The 9532-nt window shown below is 47.2% G+C and overlaps 1 pseudogene; it reads right to left on the bottom strand.

Moving 5' to 3' along the window:
- Positions 1–8793: 8793 nt before the first annotated feature.
- Positions 8794–9301, bottom strand: LOC101176051 (annotated as a pseudogene).
- Between the last annotated feature and the right edge of the window lie 231 nt (positions 9302–9532).

Here is a 9532-nt window from a genome sequence, read left to right as displayed (position 1 = left end):
CATCTCCAACAAGGGGCTGGGGGACACACACACCCTCTCCGCCAGCACAGGGGCCTGGACTCTCCCCAGATCTCCTGTGCGGCTGAGCTGCCCACATGTCTCTGTCTGTCCAGCTTGCTGAGGACAATGTGTTAAGAACCGTCTGCTCAGCTCATAAAGAGGCTTGGCCCTTCCGCCCCGGCTCTGGTTGGGGGTGTTTCAGGGAAACAGGCTTTCCAGGGATGTTTCGGCATGGCCGTGCCGTATCCTGGCAACCAGACCCAAAGCCACATCCTCTCGAGAGGACTGGGCAGGGTGGGCAAGTGGCCACTGGGTGGGGCTGCCCCCATTGTCCACTCCACCCCCAGCTGGCTCTATGCATACCCTGAGCTGTGCAGGAGTCACGGCCCTCCCTGAGTGCCACCCCCTGTCCAGAGACGGCCTGCAGGGCATTCAGAGGTGCTATTTTCCACCATGGTCTCCCTGGGCTCCTGGGAAACTCCTTGGCCATAGCCTCAGTTTTCTCATCTGCAAAGTGAGGTGGGCTGGGAGCCACCACTCCCTACCATAATCCCAGTACTTTGAGAAGCGGAGGTGGTTGGATGGCTTCAGGCTAGGGGTTCAAGACCAGCCTGGGCAACATAGCCAGACCCTGTCTTAAACAAACAAACAAAACTTAAATGGGTGTGGGTGATACTGTCTTTCACAGATCCAGCGCTCCCCAGCTGCCCAAGCACCTCTGCCACTTCTCCTTCCTGGGTAATTGGTTTCAAAGCAACGGCAGTTGAGGTGACTGGGTTGGGGTCTGTGCCATGCAGCTCTCTAGACACAAACCCCCTGCCCTTGAGGCACTTCCTTATCTCCAAGCCCAGCCAGGTACAGTCATCCTGGGCTCCTCGCTCTCTTCCCCTTATCCAGGAGCTAGTAAAAGACTCGTGGCACACTCCCAGCCACCCATAGCCTGCTCAATCCACAGAGGTACAGATGATCCACTCAAGTCCGCCTCATTCAGGCCTGCTGACTACCTTGTCAAACCACCTCTCCTCCTACAGCATAACTGTGGGGAGACAGGCCCCAGGCTGGAGTGCCCCCCAGCCAGGGCCTCACCTTCAACCTTTAATGCTCCCCTTGCCAGGTTTCTGAACATATCTGCAATGATCTGAACGTGTCTCCCAAAAAGCAAAATGTTGGAAACTTGATCCTCAATCTAAGTGTTGAGAGGTGAGGCCCAAAGACAGGTGATAAGGCCATGATGGCAGAGTCAAAGGATTAACGCTGTTATCGAGGAAGTGGGTTTGTCACACAGGGGGAGTCTGGTCCTCTCTTACTCTCACTGTCTCCCCCTCTCACCTTCTCTTTGCCCTTTAGCCATATTATGAAGCAGCAAGAAGGCTCTTATGAGATGCTGACCCTGTTGATCTTGAGCTTCCCAGCCTCCAGAACATGAACCAATAAATTCCTGTCCATTATAAATTGCCCAGCCTGTGGTATTCTGTTATAGCAAAACAAAATGGACTAAGACAGTCTTCTCTGCTGTCTCTCCCATAGGCAGTTCTGCCAGATCCCCCAAAGCCCACCCATCCCCTCACCCCAGGGTTCCAGAAGAGGTTATGTCCTCTTTGGAGGTGGACCCATCATGATGGCCTTGGATCTGTGGCTCCCTGGGCCTCCCGTCAGCCCCTCTTTTTGGAGAGTCGCTGCAGCCAGGACCCCCAAGAAGGGACTTCTCAATTCCCCCATAGTGGACACTTGGTGCTCCACCCAGATCCCATCTCCAGGGCTGATGCCACTGTACTGGTCAGGGTTCTCCAAGGAGACAGAGCCAACAGGATAGATAGATGGATAAGTAGATAGAGAGATAGATGATAGATAGATAGATAGATAGATAGATAAGCATGCATGAGAGAGAGAGATAGCAGAAGTCAGGCACAGTGGCTCACACTTACAATCCCAGCACTTTGGGAGGCCAAAGTGGGAGAATCGCTTGAGCCCAGGTTCAAGACCAGCCTGGGCAACATAGTGAGACTCTTATCTCTACAAAAGATCTATATGTATGTATCTATCTATCTATCTATTTATCTATTATCTACATGAGATTTTTTAGAGGAATTGTCTCATGTGATTACGGAGGCTGAGGTTTCCCATCCTCAGCCACCTGCGAGCTGGAGACCCGGGTATGTTGGGAGTGTGACTCAGTCCAAGTCTGAAAGCCTCAGAACCAGGAAAGCTGGTGGTATAATTCTCAGTCTGAGGCCGAAGGCCTGAGAACCTGGGCTGGGGGCCACTGGTGCAAGTCCTAGAGTCCAAAGCCTGGAGAACCTGGAGTTCTGATGTCCGAGGGGAGGACACAAGGGATATCTCTGTTCCAGGAAAGAGAGTGAATTCACCTTTCCTCTGCCTTTTCGTGCTATCCAGGCCCCCAGCCAGTTGGTGGTGCCCACCCACATTGAGGGCGGATCTTCCCAACTCAGTCCATTGACTCACACACCAGTCTCCTCTGGAAACACCCTCTCAGACGCAACCAGAAATAATGCTCTCCCGGCCATCTAGATATCCCTTAATCCAGACAAGTTGATGCCTAAAATTAACCATCATGGCCATTATCCCCATGAGAGCTGGGAATATCCCTGCATTCTTCCCTGGGAATTCCCTTGGCACCCGGGAAGCACCTCTCCTAAGTTTATGCCTCCTCTGGGGTGATCCTGTATCCAGTGACTGGCTGATGTGGGAGTACAAAGTCCCGCCCCTCACCTTAGTTTGGGGCAATTCTGAAGGGGCGTCCAGCTCCAGGGCTCCCCCAGGCCTGGCTGAGGCCTCAGCTATAACTGCACTGGGGGGTCGCCATCCCTCTCTGCCCACTCTCGCCCTCCCCGCTTCCCTATGGGGGTCTTTCCTGAGAGCTATCAGCATAAACCTCCTGCCCCAAACTCCCCACCTCAGCTGCTTCCAGAGAACTCAGCCTAAGATGCCTTTGGGCTCTGGGACCAGGTGGCTGTGGGCACGGGGGGCATGGGCTTGTATCCTCTTGGAATTTTCACTGCAAACTCAGAGTCCTGACTTTCACAGATCTGGCCGTCTCATGGGTCTGGCCCCATAGGCCTTCCCTAGCTCAGCCCTTGGGCGGGAGACCCCCTTTGTAATAGACACTGTGGCTCCTCTTCGATGCCCTGTTCCGTACTGGGCACCACTGCCCCAGATTCCACCATCGGTACCTGCCACTCCTCAGAAGATCACCCAGGGTTAGGGAGCTGCCCTGCCCACAGGTGCAGAGAACCTTAAGTTCCTGGAAGCGGATGAGAGCCTGGGCCGTGCTTAGTCAATGACTGACAGGTGCAGGAGTAGGAAAGCCCAGCTCCATTGCCTCAAGGTGAGGACACCTGGACTTTGCCTGAGATCCCAATCTTGATTGACTTCTTACTCTTCCCTGGCCTGATCCCCCCTACCTTTCCAGCATCAGGGACCAGTTTCATGGAAGAGAATTTTTCCATGGATGGTGGGGGAGGGGAGATCAGAGATGGATTGGGGATAAGTCTATTCCACCTTAGATCCTCAGGCATTAGTTAGATTCTTATAAGAAGCATGCAACCTAGATCCCTCACATGCACAGTTCACAAAAGAGTTCACACTCCTATGAGAATCTAATGCCACCGCTGATTTGACAGGAGGCAGAGCTCAGGCAACAATGTTCACTCACCCGCCACTCACCTCCTGCTGAGACCATGAACCAGTACTAGTCCATGGCCTGGGGCTTAAGAACCTCTGCTGGCCGGGCGCGGTGGCTCACGCTTGTAATCCCAGCACTTTGGGAGGCCGAGGCGGGCGGATCACGAGGTCAGGAGATCGAGACCATGGTGAAACCCCGTCTCTACTAAAAATACAAAAAAAAATTAGCCGGGCGTGGTGGCGGGTGCCCGTAGTCCCAGTTACTCGGAGAGGCTGAGGCAGGAGAATGGCGTGAACCCAGGAGGCGGAGCTTGCAGTGAGCCGAGATCGCGCCACTGCACTCCAGCCTGGGCGACAGAGCGAGACTCCGTCTCAAAAAAAAAAAAGAACCTCTGCTTTATAACTCATTTGCCCATGGATGGTGATCTCAGGCTCCTCTGGGGAACCCCACCCAAGACACTTCTCTCAACAAGAGAAAAAAATGGAGTCCAGACAGCACCAACATATATACATACATTCAAGCCTGGGGGACTTGCATCTTGTAGTTTGCATGTTTATTTCAGGCCGGGAAGGACTTTCTCCCACCCAAGGATCTGCCATGTGACGATCACTCATCTACATTTTCTTCCATTATTTTTGAGAGCTTCATTTGTTATTATTAAAGCTTTAATCCACTATTGGAATTTATTTTGGTGCATGGTGTTGAGAAGGAAACCAATTTAATAGTTTTCATAAAACAGTTAACTAATGATCACAGCACCATTTATTTATTTATGTAGTTTTTAAATTAAAAATGAATTAGAACATGAAATGATCTCCAAGATATTATTAAGTAAACAGAAAAACAAAGTGCAGGATAGTGTGTATAATAAGCCTTATTTATTTATTTATTAAATACATAAAAGGAGGCTGAGTGTGGTGACTCATGCCTGTAACCCCAGCACTTTACCAAGGGGGAATATTGCTTGAACCCAGGAGTTCAAGACCAGCCTGGGCAACCTAGTGAGACTCCCATCTCTAAAAAATCAAAAATTAAAAAAATTAAAGTTGACCGGACACGGTGGCTCATGCCTGTAATCCCAGCACTTTGGGAGGCCGAGGTGGGCGGATCACAAGATCAGATCGAGACTATCCTGGAGAACATGGTGAAACCCCGTCTCTACTAAAAATACAAAAAAAATTAGCCAGGCGTGGTGGCAGGCACCTGTAGTCCCAGCTACTCAGGAGGCTGAGGCAGGAGAATGGCATGAACCTGGCAGGTGGAGCTTGCAGTGAGCTGAGATCGCACCACTGCACTCCAGCCTGCGTGACAGAGTGAGACTCTGTCTCAAAAAAAAAAAAAAAAAAAATTAAAGTTGTACATGCCTGTAGTCCCGGCTACTAGGGAGACTGAGACAGGAGGATTGCTTAAGCCTGGGAACTCGAGGCTGCAGTGAGCCATGATCATGCCACTGCACTCACTCCAGCCTGGGTGACAGAGTGAGACCCTGTCTCAAAACAAAACAAAATAAAACATACATATAAGGCCGTCTATAGGCATGGACAGTTCTATAAGGTTTTGTAGAAACTGTTGATAGTGGTTGCCTTCTGATAGAGGGCCAGGGGTCTGAAGTGGAAAGGAGAACTACTTCTCACTCAGTATTCTGTGATCCATTTGAATTTTTTGTCATATTCGGTCATTAGCTTTTTAGTAAAATCTAAGTGAATTTTAAAAGTTTAAGACTCTGTGGGTTGCAAGTAACAAAATACAACTGAAGCTAACTTGAACATAAAGGGACACATGTTTTGAAGGATGCAGTGATCACCCTGGAGCCCTAAGCCGGGAGGGAAGCCAGTGTGGAGATGTGTGGAATGAAGTATGCTAATAGGATACACACTCCTGCCTGTCCAGCTGTTCCCATCCTACATCACAGGACTTCTCTCCCAGCAGAAAGTGCCTGAAACCCACCTGACCCTGCGCACTCTCACCAGGCAGAGATAAGTTTCGTCTTCTTAGAGCATACTTCTTTTTTAGAGAAAGCAGGCCACTCCACTCCATCTGTGCCTGCCTTCCTCGTTGTGCCACCCGTAGGCTGAATGATAATGAAATCTTCCCCAACACACACCATGGATGGTAGCCAATTTCATTTAGAAGAGAGAACATGTTAAGAGCCTTCTAGAATAGAACTGCACCCTACTTGGTTGCCAGTCCAAAGCAGATACCATTTCTTCCTTCCTGGAGAGAATAAGGCAGTGATGGTTCCAGTGAATTCTTACCTTCCATAATTCTTTGGTGGCTTGTTTCCATGACCAGCAGTCACCCCAGGGTTTGCTTGTAATGGGGGGAATTCCCTATCCAGTGTCCTGTGGGGACACCCAGAAAGGAGCACTGTGGGGGATCCCCTGAAAAGGCTGACTGCCATGATGATTTACTCCCACTTAGAGCCTGAACACAAAACTGTGGCTTTCTTGAGGGACTGAGAATCACAAGCCCCCGTTAGCCAGATTTTCTTTTTTCTGGTACTACATCTCTTATAAAAACCTGAGCTGTCTAACTATAGGGATTTCCTATAGCCTTACTCTCTATTGGTCCCTACTCTTACAGCCAAGAGCCAATAAGCCCATCAATTACATTTCTAATAAATAAATGTGAAAGGAAAATAAACCTTGGACCCCCAAAATCACTCAGCTAAAGGAAAAAGTCAAGCTGGGAGCTTCTCAGGGCAAACCTGCCTCCCATTCTATTCAATGATCTGAATGTGTCTCCCAAAAAGCAAGATGTTGGAAACTTGATCCCCAATGCAAGTGTTGAGAGGTGGGGCCCAAAAAGAGAGGTGATAAGGCCATGATGGCAGAGTCAACGGATTAATGCTGTTATTAATGTAAGCACCCCTCCGTGCGCTGAGATGAATGCATATCTGATTGCCTTCTTCAGAGAGGCTAATCAGAAACTCGAAAGAATGCAACCATTTGTCTCTTATCTACCTATGATCTGGAAGCCCCCTCCCAACTTTGAGTTGTTCTGCCTTTGCTTCGAGTTGTCCCACCTTTCTGGACCAAGCCAGTGTTCATCTTACATATGTCGACTGATGTTTCATGTCTCCCTAAAATGTATAAAACTGAACTGTGCTCTGACCACCTTGGGCACGTGTTGTCAGGACCTCCTGAGGCTGTGTCACAGATGCACGTCCTCAACCTTGGCAAAATAAACTTTCCAAATTAACTGAGACCTGACTCAGATATTTGGGGTTCACATAACCAGGGGAGATATTTCTCAGTGTTCGATGGGACACCTTCACTATTGACTTATTTCCTTACTCCCATCCTCTCTCAGTCAGTCTTTGAGGAACAGTTTACTCATAACCCCAATTCTGGTACCAAAGTTGATGTTTGTTAATATTCTTCTGATTATTTCATTTAACTAGAATAGGCTTAGACACAAACATGTTGTTGTTGTATTTTAAAGTATGCAGAATCTGTGAACAGGAATCCAGCCAGATTTCAGGAAAATCTGTGACTCAGCCTGGACTCCCATTACCACATGACTGGGAACATGGCTGGCCCCTTTCCTGACTATTTAAGTCACTGGTTTAGCCACAGGAAGGGCTGACTTTCCCAGCTCCATTCCAAAATTCTGGTCAGGGGAATCTCTGTTGGCCAAGTTTGGGATAATGACTACTCTTGGTTCAAACTTCATAGGCCAGGATGGAGGTAGGGTTAGGGTTGGGGAGCACGTAGGATGATATTGTACGGAATGGACACCAGCACAATTGTCAAAATAAGGGGCTGGGATTAGAGACTTGTTTGAACAAAAGACATCTCCAAAAGGTAAACAAAAACCTAAAGATATACAGGCACACCTCATTTTATTGCATCTCACTTTATTATGCTTCACATACATTGCATTTTTTACAAATTGAAGATTTGTGGCAACCCTGTGTTGAGCAAGTATATTGATGTCATTTTTTCCAGTCACATGTGCTGACTTTGTGTCTCTGTGTCACATTTTGGTAATTCTTGCAATATTTCTAACTTTTTCATTATTATTGATCAGTGATTTTTGATGTTACTATGCACATGTACATAGTATGTACATAGTTACTATGTGCATATTACTATGTAAGTGTACATACATGCCCATATAAGACAGTAAACTTAATTAATAAATGTTGTGTGTGTTCTGACTGTTCCACCAACTGACCATTCTCCCCTCTCTCTTCTTCTCCTCAGGCCTCCCTATTTCCTGAGATACAACAATATTGAAATTAGGCCAGTTAATAACCCTACAATGGCCCCTAAGTGTTCAAGTAGAAAAAAGAGTTGAACATCTCTCACTTCAAATTAAAAGCTAGAAATGATTAACCTTAGTGAAGAAGGCACATCAGAAGCCAAGATGGGCCAAAAGCTAGGCCTCTTGTGCCAAGCAGCTGGCCAAGCTGTGAATGCAATGGAAAAGTGCTTGAAGGACATTAAAAGTGCTACTCCAGTGAATGTCTGAATGATAAGAAAGCTAAACAGCCTATTGGTGATATGGAGAATGTTTGAGTGGTCTGGATAGAAGATCAAACCAGTCACAACATTCTCTTAAGCCAAAGCCTAATCCAGAGCAAGGCCATAACTCTCTTTAATCCTGTGAAGGCTGAGAGAGGTGAAGAAGCTGCAGAAGAAAAGTTGGAAGCTAGCAGAGGTTGGTTCATGGGGCTTAAGGAAAGAAGCTGTCTCCATAATATAAAAGTGCAAGGTGAAGCAGCACATGCTGATGGAGAAGCTGCAGCTAGCTATCCAGAAGATCTATCTAAGATCACTGATGAAGGTGGCTACACTCAACAACAGATTTTCAGTGTAGACAAAATAGCCACCTATTGGAAGAAGATGCCATCTAGGACTTTCAGAGCTTGAGAGGAGAAGTCAATGCCTGACTTCAAAGCTTCAAAGGACAGACTAACTCTCTTGTTAGGGGCTAATGCAGCAGGTGACCTTAAGTTGAAGCTAATACTCATTTACCGTTCTGAAAATCCTAGGGCCCATAAGAACCATGCTAAATCTACTCTGCTTGTGCTCTGTAAATGGAACAACAAAGCCTCGATGACATGTGTTTATAGCATGGTTTACTGTATATATATATATATATTTTTTACAGTCCAGAAGTCTTTTATTTTTTTTTAACACATATTATGCCATGAATTCATATGGAATAGGTTCCAGCAGCTCAGGCTCCTTCTCATTGGTTCTCACAAAGTGTGCTTCTCTGGGTGGAGCAGGCTGGCACTTCAGTTGAACCCAGGTACCTTTCTCTTTGGCTTCTTTCTTTTTCTGATCATTTTCCTTCATGCGTTTCAGGAAACTATCCCAGCTCTCAGAGTGCTTAATGTGCTCAATATGCACATTAATTCTCTTGGCAAGAATCTTGCCCTTAAGTTGTTTGTTTACAACAATGCCAACAGCATGGTGGGTAACATTGTGGACTCTTCCAGTTTTACCGTGGTGACACTTGTGAGGCATTCCTTTTTGAACAGTACCCATTCCCTTGATGTCTACAATATCACCTTTCTTATAGATTCGCATATACGTGGCCAAAGGAACAACTCCATGTTTTCTAAAAGGCCTAGAGAACATATATCGGGTGCCTCTCCTCTTTCCCTTTGTGTTTGTCATTTTGGCGAATTACTGGAAGATGGCAGTTCCAGCTGAAAGGGTGGTTTACTGAATATTTTAAACCCACTGTTGAGACCTACTGCTCAGAAAAGAAGATTCCTTTCAAAATATTACTGCTCATTGACAATGAACCTGGTCACCCAAGAACTCTGATGCAGATGTACAAGGGATTAATGTTGTTTTTATGCCTGTGTAGGGGAGTCAGAGATCACCTTCAACACTCCCTTGAGCTCTTATGTGGTCTGTTGGGCTGGAT

The sequence above is a fragment of the Nomascus leucogenys genome, chromosome 10 (assembly GCF_006542625.1).
Source record: "Nomascus leucogenys isolate Asia chromosome 10, Asia_NLE_v1, whole genome shotgun sequence".
Taxonomy (NCBI): Eukaryota; Metazoa; Chordata; class Mammalia; order Primates; family Hylobatidae; genus Nomascus; species Nomascus leucogenys.
This window is presented reverse-complemented; position numbering and strand designations above follow the sequence as displayed.